This window comes from Lissotriton vulgaris, chromosome 4_1 (assembly GCF_964263255.1).
Source record: "Lissotriton vulgaris chromosome 4_1, aLisVul1.2, whole genome shotgun sequence".
In the NCBI taxonomy this organism is placed as follows: domain Eukaryota; kingdom Metazoa; phylum Chordata; class Amphibia; order Caudata; family Salamandridae; genus Lissotriton; species Lissotriton vulgaris.
Genome location: NC_141691.1, coordinates 1,172,495,737 through 1,172,509,600, shown reverse-complemented (window position 1 = coordinate 1,172,509,600; position 13,864 = coordinate 1,172,495,737). Strand labels below are relative to the sequence as shown.

The window sequence follows — 13,864 nt, the reverse complement described above, 5'->3', positions numbered from 1 at the left end:
AGCAGTATACACGGTCCTTTATACACTTTTGGGACCATCCTTCCCCCCCAAATCAATCATAATGTACAAAGGATAGCACAATCTTGATCTTGAATTGCAGTCGATTTGTTGCTTTTATTGTTCCTTTGTTCGTGTAGTTGGGAATACATGTATTGCAGGCAGGACTGACCAATGCTTCTCTAAAAGATATCAGTTGGAAAATGTTCCTCTTGTCGCCGGCCACTCTTCCTAACTATGTCAACACCAATTCCAGCCCATTTGGTTTATATTCTGCCTTTTGTCTTTGTAAGGATATGGGAGAAAGCATCCCCTGAAGCTATACCCTTTTTTAGGATTCTTATTTTGTTGTTGCTGTCAAGCTTTGCTGAAAATGGTTATTCTCTCTATCTGATACACTTCTAGCCGCAGATTCCTTTCCTTTTGAATTTTCTCCAAGAGTCAGACTAGATCCGGAAGTTTTCCTTGAGTAGTTCCCCTGTACGCTATAGGTGGTGTTATTTGGCTCTGCACTGAAAATTACATTTGCATAAGTCTGGACAGTGAACTCTGCTCTGCTCGCTGAGTTTGCAGAGTTTTCCGCTCTCCGGGTTACACAGAGCTCACAGAGTTCCAAAAAACTCTGTTCCACATAGCGGAGCAGAGTTTTTTCCTCCCTCGCCAACATCAAGTTGATGAGTGCAAGAGAGGAAAATCCACCTCCCAGCGAGATTTTTCCTTATTTGTGCTAATCGTCAAGGTGAGTGCGAGCAAGGGAAATCAACCTCCCGGCGAGATTTTTCAATGCTGGAGGCTGAATGCAGGAAGCCACGTATGCTTGCGATCGCTCTCTTTGAGAAACCGTCTGTTAGTTTTGAGAAGGCCTTCGCTCGAGTAGAATCTCTACTCTAGCTGCAGAAAGGGAGCAGCGCCTGCTTGCGTTGTGCATGGTTACGTTTGTGATCATTTCACACCGCGGACAAACAACCAGCACTGAAAATTATAGTGAGTGCATTTTTCTAATGCACTCTGCCGCTTGCGGAGCTCCACATAGCGCAACAGAGTTTTTTTTTTTTCAACTCTGCCCAGCCTTACATTTGCGGTGCCTTTATAGGCACCAACCAGGCGCACTGGCATCAGTTCTTTCCTTTCTGCCCCAGTCAGCGCAGATCCTGGAAGAGTTTTTTCGCCATTTTGTCAAAGTCTTTTGAGGTCTTACCTTCTGGCGTGGCAGGGATATCCTCCAGGAAGGCCGGCTTCAATGCCTGTGGCGCTTGTTACCGACAGATGTCGGTAATTGACCTGCAGCGTTATTGCCTCGAGCGGACCATGACCTGAAAGCCTGTTCTGACTGCCTTGCGAGAGGAAGGTCCCAGGAGCGTTTGCGGAGCCCGGGGTCGTCATCACATTCCAAGTCGTTAAGCCATTCTGGTAAGTTCCACAAAAAGAAGAAGAGTAAGAGGCCGAACCCGTCTTCGACTTGTCCGCATCGGTCGACTGACTAAACAAGGGCGCATCGCCACTCGAGGTCTGACTCCGCGGTTGAGCCAGCAGCTAGGCTGACACCACGCCTCCCTGAGTTTCCGGTACCCGGAGCAACCCCCGCCCAACTCCCAGAGTTTTATGATGCCATGAACCTAATATTTGGGCAGCACGCTCCTGCTGGTGCTCCTTCAGACCGCCTAGATTTGGGAGGGCCCCCTGCTGGATTCATCGCAGATGGCTCTTGCCCCGGCACCAGCCTGGCCCCAAGAATCCACAGATGGATATGGACCAACACCAGTTGTCGCTGCCTGGCCTTCCTGACCTTCCCTGGTGTGGGGCCTGAGGCCGACACTCCCGGCAAGCCCAGCCCCACGCCCATCCTCAAGCCCGACATGGAGCCAGAGGGACGGCGTTCGTCCAGCGCCTGCGCCCACTGGTGCAATGCCATCCAGGCCGGAACTTGAGCCCTATTCTCTCGGGCTAGGACTCAGGGAGGAACACAGGACCGTGAGGAATACCAACCTAATGAGGAAGGATATAGGGACTGATGTGAGGATCTGGGTGAAGCCAATGGCCTGATCACGTCTCCAGATGCTGGAATGCTTTTTCCCCCTATTGTGGCTACAGAGGAGGAAGTATCCTTTGCTGTGGTGGTGTGGGGGGCTGCTAAGGTCCTGGACCTTAATCTATCCTCAGTGGCAGTCAAGGCAAACGTCTTGACAGAGGGACTGCAACCAGGAGTGTCCCCCTCAGAAGTGCTACTCCCGTTCAACGAATCCCCCACCGATGTCCTACTTGGAACCTGGTCCAAACCCAACACAGGGGCTTTTCTGAATAGGACGATTGCTGCCCCACCGACTTGCTGCAGGGTACTCGGATATCTTCATCCAACACACTACCCCAGGGAGCTTGTTGGTCCAAGCCTCCATGTCCCTTGTAAATTCTGGTGCATTTCCTACCGCACCCCACATAGGGAATTCAAGTGGTTGGATACTTTGGGGAAGATGTTCTTTTCTGCTAGCGTAGCATTACGGTCTGTGAACACCACTTGCCTTTTCGTCCGAAAGTCCCACGCTCTTTGAGTATGGTTGCACAGGTGCTGCCAACAGTCCCAGAGGAGGCCTGGGTCGTACTTTCTCAGGCTGTCCATAGAAGAGATGCAGCGAAGTTAGCAATGCGATGATGACTAGACACAACTGACACACTGAGCTAAGCAGTTTAGTCGACGGTGACCTTACAGCACCGGACCTGGTTGAGAACGACTGGCTTGTGAGGGGATGTCCAAACTGATCTTATGGACCTGCCCTTTAATGGCTCCCATCTCTTCTGATGTCAGGCGGATTCGGCTTCTGGAGTGATTTAAGGACAGCAGAGCTATGGCCAGGTTCTTGGGCCTTACCATAGCCCTTTTTCAACCCTCAATCCACCTTTTGCTAACAGCCACTTCTTTACCTGTCCAACCACTGCAGTGTGCAAGACTTCCCAGCTTTGGATTTTCAGGACGCATATTTTCATATCCCCGTCCTGCCTACCCACACACGTTACCTGCAGTTCACTGTGGGCCATGAGCACTTTGTTTTCTGGGCTCCTCTTTGGCCTCACCAGCGCCCTCTGACATTTACTAAAGTGATTGCGGTGTTTTCAGCTCATCTGCGGAGAACAGGGGTGCTAGTCTTCCCCTAACTCGGCGACTGCCTGTTATTGGCAGGCTCGCCCAAGGCTGTCGTCTCCCAACTCCATACTACGGCCCACCTCCTGCACTCGCTGGGGCTCACTACCAACATGCCGAAGTCACACCTGGCTCCCTCTTAGTGCTCCCTTTCGTCTGAGCTGTTCTGGACAAAGTGCAGTTTTGGTCCCATCCGCTGAACCAGGATAGTCAGGCTATGATACCGATGTTTCAGCCTCTATCCTGAATTTTGCTGAGACTGACTGAGCCTGCTGGGCCTCATGGCCTCCTGCCTCCTGCTTGTGCGCATGCCTGCATCAGGGGAATCTCTTCGACGTGGTTCAGATCTCGGAGGGAGCTGCTAAATATCTGCATTGGTGGTTCATGAACTACAACTGGGTCAGCGGCAGACCCTCTCCCCCTCCCTTCCCCAACTATATCAGACAGTAGTAACCGATGCCACTGGACAAGAACGTGCAATGTCAGCAGTTCTGTGCGCTGGAGTTTTCAAGGCAGCTGTCGCTCGAAGACCTTTCGTCTCGAGGGGAGCTCGGGCCTCCTGTACACCTTTCTGATCCATACCGCTCCTGCCCAGAGTTCTCAAGAAGATCAGGACCGACAGGGCCCAAGTCTGTTGAGCATGGCCATCCAAACTCAATCAGGCTGCCCCTTCAGGAGGTTCTTCTGTCTCCGCTCCAGGGGAGGATCGTCCACCTGAACCTGTCCACTCTGCTGTTTTTGCATAGAGATTGACTGGCGACTGTTGACAACTTTTGACCTTCCTCCTGAAGTCTGCAACGTTGTCTTGCTCTCAGGCATCCCTCCACCGAAATGGTATTTCCCTGCCATTGGGGAATATTTGTGGCATTGTGTACAGAAAGACCGATGGATCTCTTTTGTGCCCCCTTTCTAAAGTTCTTCCCTTAATTTTTTCTCTTGTTCAGCAGATTCTGCTCTGGGCACCTTAATGGGTTATCTATTTCCTATTTCAGCAGTTGCGTGACCAGCCATCCCTCTTCAAATCCCACATTGTATATAGATGTTTTAAAGGTTTACATTTGTTCTCACTTTTTCCTTTTATTATGCCTCAGTGCACCTCAATCTTCCTTATGTGAGCCTTTGCACAATTGTCCTCCCAGGCTCCTTACCATTAAGGCAGCCTTTCTCGTGGCTCTCATCAAAGTCTACCCAAACAAACGAGCGCTTCTTTCTACCAAAGCCTCCTTTCTACCAAAGTGTCCACTCCCTTTAATGTAGGCCAATCCATCACCCTGCCTAGTTTTTACGCTCCACCACATATTTTCAAAAAAGAAGAGTGTCTTCACCATATGGACCCAAAATGAGTGTTGTAATTCTACCCTGACCACACACAAGAGTTCCGGGTGGACGACCAAGTCTTTGTGGTTTATGTTGGACTGACGAAAGGACAATCGTGTAGAAGCGGACATTCTGCTGGTGGATCATGCTCTATATCGAGATCTGCTATGCACTGGCCAAAAAGCAACTCCTTGAGGGCTTGTGTGCTCATTCCACCAGAGCTGAAGCTGCCACCATTGTGTCAGCACATTTAGTTCACATTGAGTTCAGGCCCTGGATCTCTGTCGGCCTGCAACATCGGCTTTCTTGTAAACTTTCACAAAACTTGGTAGCCTAAATAGTCAGATCTGTCGTGACAGGCACTCTGCCTGTTTGGTCCTGCAGGACTTCCTCATATGAAACTGGTATGTAGACCCATTTCCGGGGAGGTATTGCTTGGGTATCTAATCAAAAGGTAAGGAATCCGCGGCTAGTAGTCTCTGTCAGATGAATAGTTTACTTTCCTTCGGTAAGTAACCTAGATTGAGTGTCTACCAGACAAGGCGCTACCAAAGGTAATTTCTTTTAGCCTTTTCATGTGGCCTGCAGCAAACGCTTAAGCTTTGGAAAAGCTAGTGGGTCTGTCCTTCAGAAGCTGTTGCAATGATTTTTTTTACTACTATGCCACCACATAAGCCTTGAAATATTTTTTTTGGTTAAAATTTTTTATTGGGTTTTAGCATTCATTATGACATTTTGACTCAGTACATTAGTGCAATGTTGTAAAACACAGTAATAAGAAAAGCCAAGTATTCATACTCGATTATGAACATTGTGCTGTCCGACCATTTTTTAACTGTGTGTTTCAAGTCTACATAGATTATATTTTCCTGCAACGTCATAACTGTACAACATATGATAAAGAACTGTCGGAGGGAGTCTACACAGCTCTCTCAGCTCATTGGCGACCCTACGTCACATTTAGGTGAAATCTGCTGCTCTGGGTGTACATGACGGGGCCGCTGTGGTGTGAACCCCTCAGTGTTGCCATGCCAATCTTGCCTATATGCGTTCCCAATAAATCTCTGGCGGGGTACTCCGCCAGTCCTAACTTGCAAACTTTTCCAACTGTTGAGGTAAACAATAGGGAGAGAAAGGGGGGAGGGAGTTTTCCAACTGAGATTTGATGGGATCTCTCGTATCCCTGGTATTGTTCTTCAGTACGATGCGTAGATGTGGTAGTGTGTTCGCGGAGGAGGGATCTGGGACTCGAGCCTCTGTGGTAATCCCTTTGCTGTTGAGGGGGCATTTTTCTGCGTGGTTACTACTCAGGATTGGGCCTGGAGTGGCGGACTGTGTCGTGACATCTCTGCGTTGGAGGGGGGGGGGGGGGTGGAGAGGCCGGCTGGATCTGTGACTGTGAAGCCGTGGGCGCCTCCGGTGGGTTCGTTTCCTGTGTAAAGTCATGTGTTAATTGTGCCCATTCTAAGGAGATAGGGTGTTTGCGGATTCCCCTCAGTTCTTCCTCCCTGAGTGTCTCTTCCTCTGCTTTCCCCCATTTTTTCATGTTCCTATCCAGGCTGCTTCTGGGGGCCCCGTGGGGGATCTCCAGTACATGGCTATTCCCCTTTTTGCCAAGAGGATGGAAAGGGACATAAAACGACATTGTACTTTCTCAGTCCTCTGCCTGCAGAAGATCCCAAGAGCACATGCCTCCCATGTGGACATAGTCGTGATGTTGGTTATTGCTCTGAGTGTCCGATGAACCCTGTCCCAATAACCGTAAAGTATGGGGCAGTCCCAAAACATGTGTTTGAAGTCTGCTTCAGGGGCTTGACAGCGGGGGCCTGCGAAGTGTGTATCTGGGAAGAATTTATGGAGACTGTGTGGTGTGAGGTAAGCTCTGTGAAGAATATTGAACTGTATGTTCCGGAATCGCGCATTTCTGGAAACCTTTTTGGGGTATTCCAAGGCTGTGCTCCATTCTTTGTCATGGAACACCCTACCTATGTCCGTTTCCCACTTTTGACGTAAGGGCTGAAGGGATGGGAGGATCAGCTCACGCACAGCTTTGTAAAGCCAGATGACCAAATTGCGTCCCACTCCCATGTGCAATACCGCATGGATCACTGGGTGCGTTGGAGGTTCCCCTATGTTAGGGTTCCAGTACCTACGGATTCTATCTAGAATCTGTCTATGTATTAAAAATTGCCCTAGTGGGAGATGGTACTGCTCCATCATCTGGTTATAGGTCTTCAACTGCCCCTCCTCAAACAATGATTCCACCTCCGTGACTGCCAGATCAGTCCATACCTGGAGGGCACCCACTGTGTAGTATGTGTCTTCTTTTGGGAAGCCCACCAACGGCAGTAGGGGCGAGTACGGTGGCCGAGTTTTAGACATGCGATGTTTCCTCATCGTACAGGTGCAGGCTATAGACACCTGTAGTAGCTGTGTGCGCGTGGGTTTAGTACCCGTGTAGTGTAGTTCCTATTTTCCCAATAGGCTCTGCGCATTGGAATAACATAAACAGCAGTGTAGACGTAGGACTGAGGTCATCTAGGTCTCTACTGACTATGTTAAACTTAATTTAGGTTTGCGCCAGCTAGCTCAGAGGTCACTGGAAACTTTCTTGAATGAATAGGGAGGGACAACCTCCGCTGGCTCAGACAAGAAGGGATTCAGTTTCCGACAACCGCATAAACATGACAACTTTGCTCCCTCAGAATAAGAGTATATCTCTAGAGTTGTGTGAAAACAATAGACCGATATTTCACTCAGTCAGCCGTGCATACTTAGTTTCACCAGAGTGCAGAGAAATAGAGAGACGGGCGTTTTCAATAAAAAGGTGTTATTTATTGAGCAGTCTTCCTTCTCATGCAAGAGAAATGAATTGCCACAATTGCAATACTTAAAGTAAAGTAAAGTGCGTACAGTAAAAGTAGTATTATGAAATAATACTGTAAAAGCATTGATACGGTTTCTTAGCCATATGATACTTTAAAATGGATAAAATATATACATACATAAATACATTGACTAAAAGGCTCAACTGGTGCTTCTAACTATGCCTACCCCGGTGTACCTGACCTAAGCCTAATACGTGGGAAGGGACAAGTAAGTAGCGATGTTAAGTTGGTTAAGATAATTTTGCCAAGAATCTGCATCAACAATTCTCTTAAGGGTTTAGTCAGCTCCGTACCTTGGTAATAGAATGTGGGAGGTCTGGTAACTCTTTCCTCAGGACTCGATATCCCAGCAACCTGCAAGGGTAGGCTGGAAACACCGGAACTGGATTTTCTCGGCTGGAGAAAAAGACAGCGTCTCTCTCAGTGCGTCAAACAGGAGGGGCGGCTTCCGCGGGCACTCGCATCAGCTGGGCTCTCGGGCAAGTAGATGGCCGCTCTGCTCCAAACCACTTTGTGTTTGCTTAAGGCAACTGTTGGTATTTTATACCTGAAAGGTGCCGGGTTTGACGTAAGGTTGGACATAAGACGTCACCAAGAACTAACAGTTCTTGCAGGACTTCAGGAGTTCTTGTTCAAATCAAAACAAAAGCAGGGGGGGTTTTCCCGGGCTGCTCGAGGCTTGGTTTGTTTAAAGAACGTGTTGTGCTTTCTAGGAGTCGATGGGAGTAGCCGTGCTGTGCTTTGGATTGCATGGGCTATTACTGAATATGAATCTGATTCTAATGCCTTTGTCAGGACATTATTGATTATAACCTCACAAGGGCATAAATCGGGAATATCGAATTAGGGTCCTAGATAGGAACATGGCACCCACTCCACGAATTGATGTCCATCATTACTAAAACTAAGCAATATCAAACATTCAAAGGTGCATGTGTTTTTTTCCGGCCCACCCCAAAATACATATTTCGCATTTGAAATGGTATACGGTAAATACACGGAAATGAGTATTTGTACTTTACGCTTTTCAAGCAGTGTTATCATTCAGAGAAATGCATATATATATCAGCTGAACGAATTGCAAAATTACACATGAAATGGCTCTAAATACAGAAAAGAAGGTCGAGACCATTTCATCACATATTTATACAAATTTCTATATATGTGCTAGAGTCTGAGGTAAAATATTGTCTCTAGTATCCTAAAAATAGAAGCTTTGTTCTCTAAGAATAGTTCTACTTTAAGCAGAGTACCATGTGCCAAAAAAAAGGTAAATATTTTGAAAAAATGGGCAAAACTAATTTCGCTTTCAGGGGAAAAGTTCCAACTATTTTCTGTAGCTTTGTTTATCAAAAAACTGAAGGCCGAATTCAGAGTTCAGGGAACGCTGTGTGCTCATTGTTTTTATTAAGATTTATTCTCGTTGGTTGGAGAGAACATTATTTCAGACATGCCCGCAAAAAATGTGTCTACCACATCAGGTGAAAGTTCGACCAAGTATGAAAATGCTGCAACAGTGCAATTTTCTGCGTGATTGCTATCATCGATGGTTGGATCAGCAATGCTCACAGAAGGCTGTACCTGTTCGGTGCTGCTTTCCTCTCGTACTTCTCCGCCACCTATTCGTAGTGGGGAAGTCTCAACGAATGCCGTCATCAGAATCGGTAGCCGCTGGGGACAACACAATACATGAGTCGTTACAGGACCTAGCAAAGTATCGATATCCATTGGTACTGCTGATTGTAGTGTAAGACAGATGTCCAACACGCATTCTTCTCCGCATAGCAGACATCGAAGCACAGGTATGATGCCATCTTGCCAGATCGGTCTGAATGACAGAAACCAAGTTGTACTTAGATCTCTTAGCCGGGCCAATCCGAGGACCTTAGTGATACGGTCTCTGTATCGTATTGCTAGAATCATTTCTTCCATCGTTGCTAGAGTCTTGCCTGTGGATTGGCTTGCCATATCGGTGCAAAAGAAGCAAAAATAAAATTCATGCCACGAGTCCCAAGATTAAGGGTAGGCCGCCAAAGACAGAATGGACAAAATTCGGGAAGATGCCCAAAACTGTTTCAAATGGTGTTAACAGTCCCGAAAAAATTGTCTTAAATACATGTGCGATGCCACTGGTATCAGACATGTTTAAGATTTGGCTTAACACTTCTACGAAATGTACGGGGCAATTTGTTGATAAAAGGGTATGTATCTCTGCTGTTGTCCTTGCAACTTGCAGTTCATATGTTTCTTTTGATGACGTTAGAGGCACAGATGTTTGTAAAAGGATAGACTTCATTCTGCTTAAAGTATCAATTCGAATAGAAGAGATATTCAACCGAGGCCATAACGCAGCCCCCATATCTGGATTGCTGTGTGGATACAATACTTGCATACAGCAAACGGCCCTAGAAGTTACAGTTGTCAGATAGGCTTTTCCTGGCAGCATGCCACAACAGCTATGGTCACTTATTATGATGAGGTGGTGTCCGTGTGTGCACGGCAGTGGTGGTGTCCGTGTGTACATGGCAGGGGTGGTGTCTGTGTGTGCATGGCAGTGGTGGTGTCCGTGTGTGTACGGCAGTGGTGGTGTCCGTGTGTGCATGGCAGTGTTGGTGTCCGTGTGTGCATGGCAGTGTTGGTGTATGTGTGTGCATGGCAGTGGTGGTGTCTGGCATGGCAGTGGTGGTGTCCGTGTGTGCATGGGAGTGGTGGTGTCCGTGTGTGCATGGGAGTGGTGGTGTCCGTGTGTGCATGGGAGTGGTGGTGTCCGTGTGTGCATGGGAGTGGTGGTGTCCGTGTGTGCATGGGAGTGGTGCTGTCCGTGTGTGCATGGGAGTGGTGCTGTCTGTGTGTGCATGGCAGTGGTGGTGTCCGTGTGTGTATGGCAGTGGTGGTATCCGTGTGTGTATGGCAGTGGTGGTGTCCGTGTGTGCACGGCAGTGGTGGTGTCCGTGTGTGCACGCCAGTGGTGGTGTCCGTGTCTGCACGGCAGTGGTGTTGTCCGTGTGTGCATGGCAGTGGTGGTGTCCATCTGTGCATGGCAGTGGTGGTATCCGTGTGTGTATGGCAGTGGTGGTATCCGTGTGTGTATGGCAGTGGTGGTATCAGTTTGTGTATGGCAGTGGTGGTGTCCGTGTGTGCATGGCAGTGATGGTGTCCGTGTGTGCATGGGAGTGGTGGTGTCTGTGTGTGTATGGCAGTGGTGGTGTCCGTGTGTGTATGTCAGTGGTGGTGTCTGTGTGTGCATGGCAGTGGTGGTATCCCTGTGTGGATGGCAATGCTGGTGTCTATGTGTACATTTGTCTGGTAGTTTTTGGTGCAATCGTTTTTAAATATACGACCCATGTCCCTCCGTTCAAAGCACATCACCATAAAGAAATGACATGAACTTTTAAAGGTTTTTTAAAGTAAGAACTTTTCATCTTATTGTTGTCCAGGAAGCAAAAAAAGGGAAAGTTAACAGCAAAAGAAACAAGTGGACAGACCGGCCAGTAGATAGTTAATCCAGAAACAACAGAGATAGGTTTCAGTTCACACACTTCTCTGTGGAAGCAAGGGAACTGTTAACAGTGTGAGCCCACAGGGGGAAACGACTATGGCCTTGTACTGCAGGTGCAAGCCTGTGGGGTGCCGGCTCTTCACCATTCTGACACAAATAATTTTCTAATCCCACCGCTCTAAGCAAAATAACCAAAGGATCTGTGTTTACGAGATCCTGATGCTAGGATTAAATTCACTTTATAAGTCCAGCCGTTTAGGATCTGAAATATGAGATTCACTCCTGTCACTTACGTGGGTGGAAAGTTAAGGGCCTGTCCATCCGCCCACGTGGGTGGGCTTGTTTTTCATAGAGGGCGAGTGAAGATATTACTTGTTCTCTATTCCAAGCCTTCCTAAAGCTCACATATTCCCTTTGTGGATTTGGTAGCCAGGAAACTGTGTGCAACCAGAGGCCCTGGTATTTTTAAGACGGACGTGACTGACGCAGGGTCAGGCTGTGCCCGGAACGCTCGTCAGATTGTCAGCCAAAGGGGCTTCTACTGAGAGACAGAGGGAGGAGAACGAGGCAGAGTCTAAAACGAAAGGGAGACTCCGATGATGAGCGAGAGAGACAGAGAAACAGAGAAGGGCACAGGGACAGTCACACTAAAAGGGACAGACACACAGAAGGATAGAGACAGTGACAGAGAGACTTTAACAGAGCTACAGCAATGACAGAAGGAGCGAGGGACAGATAGACATAGAGAGTTAGATACGATAGGATCAGCTAGATAGAGGAAAACAGATAGATGGAGGCAGTTGGAAGCAGACTGAGGCAGAAGCAGTCCGAAATATAAACGAGTCTTGCCAGCATGCTTTGTAATTTGAATTCAGCCGCATTCCAAGCTCAGACACGGGACGGAAAAAAAAAAACATGGCTGTTTATCAGCGCAGCGCGCCTCTCTGCAGACTCCCCCTGCATTCCAGAGAGGCGCGCAACGCGATCCGGTCTGCCATGCCATGCTGTGGAGACAATTCTTGTCTCCCGTCGTCGTTCTCAGACTGCTGAGACGCCGACTATAGTTCTCGCTGCGAGAACGCGCCTTCAGCGCGTTCGTCGTAGGCGAGACCTAAAAAGGGAGAACGAGAACAACAGTACACGAATCTCCAAGAAGGCAATTTCTTTCCTTTATTTATGACTCTCACCTTTGAATCACAATAAATATAACTAACCACTAACACTACCAAATCAAACTGACCCATGATCCATAACACTTGTCCTGATTTGCCCTAGGTTTGTGTTTTGTCATTGGAGAACGTTTTTATTTAACTAATATTTTTCATAATGTGTTGCAACATAGAGCATACATTGTGATTGATGCTGGTTTGAACACGGAATCCATACAATATTTACATTTAGTAGTTAATGTGCACTTTGTTGGCCGATGTGAGGCCCATTTAGATCGCAACACCAATGTTAACGACAGGTAAAGATGTACACAAATGCAAACGTAATTAATATGTCCTTTTTATGATATCACAGCCTGCCATGTTGTCATAGCCATTTCAGCAAGCATTTTGGAAAAGTAGAACTGTGAAAAAATTTAGTTTATTGCCATTGTTTAAAAACGTAACTGTAGGCAACATTCAATTTTAAATAGTGAAGCCATGTTGTAATCAGTGAGTTGGTTATGAATACATGATTGTTTCGTGAGACTATCATGAGGTTGTGGTTGAGTATTTCGCTGGCAGGTTTATGTTGCTTCATCAGTAATAGAAATGTGGCCAGCTCGCTTTTGGCCTTGAATAGATAGCTTGTTGTTATTGGGTGTTGTATAGGTCATTAGCTTACCCTTCCATCAGTGAGCTGATAGCATGGATGTTTGGTCACTTAAATTCTCGTTGGAGTATTTCCAACCTACTCTTATCCAACTCATTATTCCTACCCACGTTTTTTCTTAAACTTGTTTCGAGCGTGGATATTGATGATTAGGTCATGCTATAGCATAAACCAGTAATTAGCTGCTCATTTTGTATCTTGTGTTCCTTAAATGGTACATTTTGAGACACGCAGTTATCTTTTTATTCATCTGTAGGGACCTCGTCAACCACCCATTGCAGGTTGAGAAAATCTTCTTCCTGCATTTCTAAATATGGAGCGTGACAAATCTTGTGCTGCTATCCGCAATCTCAACCTCACATCACCACTCAGCACCAATGGGCAAAGTTAGGGTGTGTGCGTTTGTGTGCACATTCACGCTCTGGGGCATGTATGTGCAGAAATGAAAGTATTGGAGTTTGTTGATAAACGTGCGGGCACTCTGTAGTTCCACAGCACCCTGTCTAGAAGTTGCATAAGTACATTGGCAACTCATTTTATAACTGGTAAAACACTCTTCAACAGTTAATGGTTGAATTAATACCAACACTTATTAAAAGTACAGTGTGATGGACAAGAGTGGACTTTGAAAAACATGTTTCATTTTGATAATCCAGCATCATCCTTGTCGCCAAGTCTCAGAAACGTAATGGAAAAGGTCTATTCTAAGCCTTAACGTTTAGATTTTTGTTATTTGAGCACTTTTCATATTTGCAAATGTAGAGTACAAATCCCAGTTTTTTCGGTGTACACTAATTTCGCCTACAAAGCTGTCTCTTCAGTGCAAAGCAATTCTTCTAATTATCATTGGCTATTCTGTTTATTGTATTGCGATAATTAACTGAACTGTGTCCATTTACAGCAAATACACTTCAATAGCCCAATGACAAAATTATGTCTTTATTACTGGTAAGAAGTTGGGTTATTGGTTGATGGGGGTGAAACCCCACTCAAGCAACAACCGTGGTCCTTGTCAATGTGAACCACAAAAGTCACTGAATTAACCTGTGCTTAATCCTCTGGTAGCTTGGCATAAAAGTATTCAGGCTTAACTTAGAGGTACTGTGTAAAGTATTTATGCAGTAAACAAACAGTAATAAAGTGAAAACACAAGAAAAATCCCAAACCAATTCAGGAAAATAGAGAAAATTGTAATAAATAATATCACAC

General features: G+C 46.6%; 1 protein-coding gene across 8 annotated transcripts in view; it reads left to right on the top strand.

Moving 5' to 3' along the window:
* RELCH (RAB11 binding and LisH domain, coiled-coil and HEAT repeat containing) overlaps positions 1 to 13,864 on the top strand; it is an 853,871-nt gene that overhangs the window by 650,390 nt on the left and 189,617 nt on the right. The gene's annotated exons all lie outside the window — the stretch shown is intronic.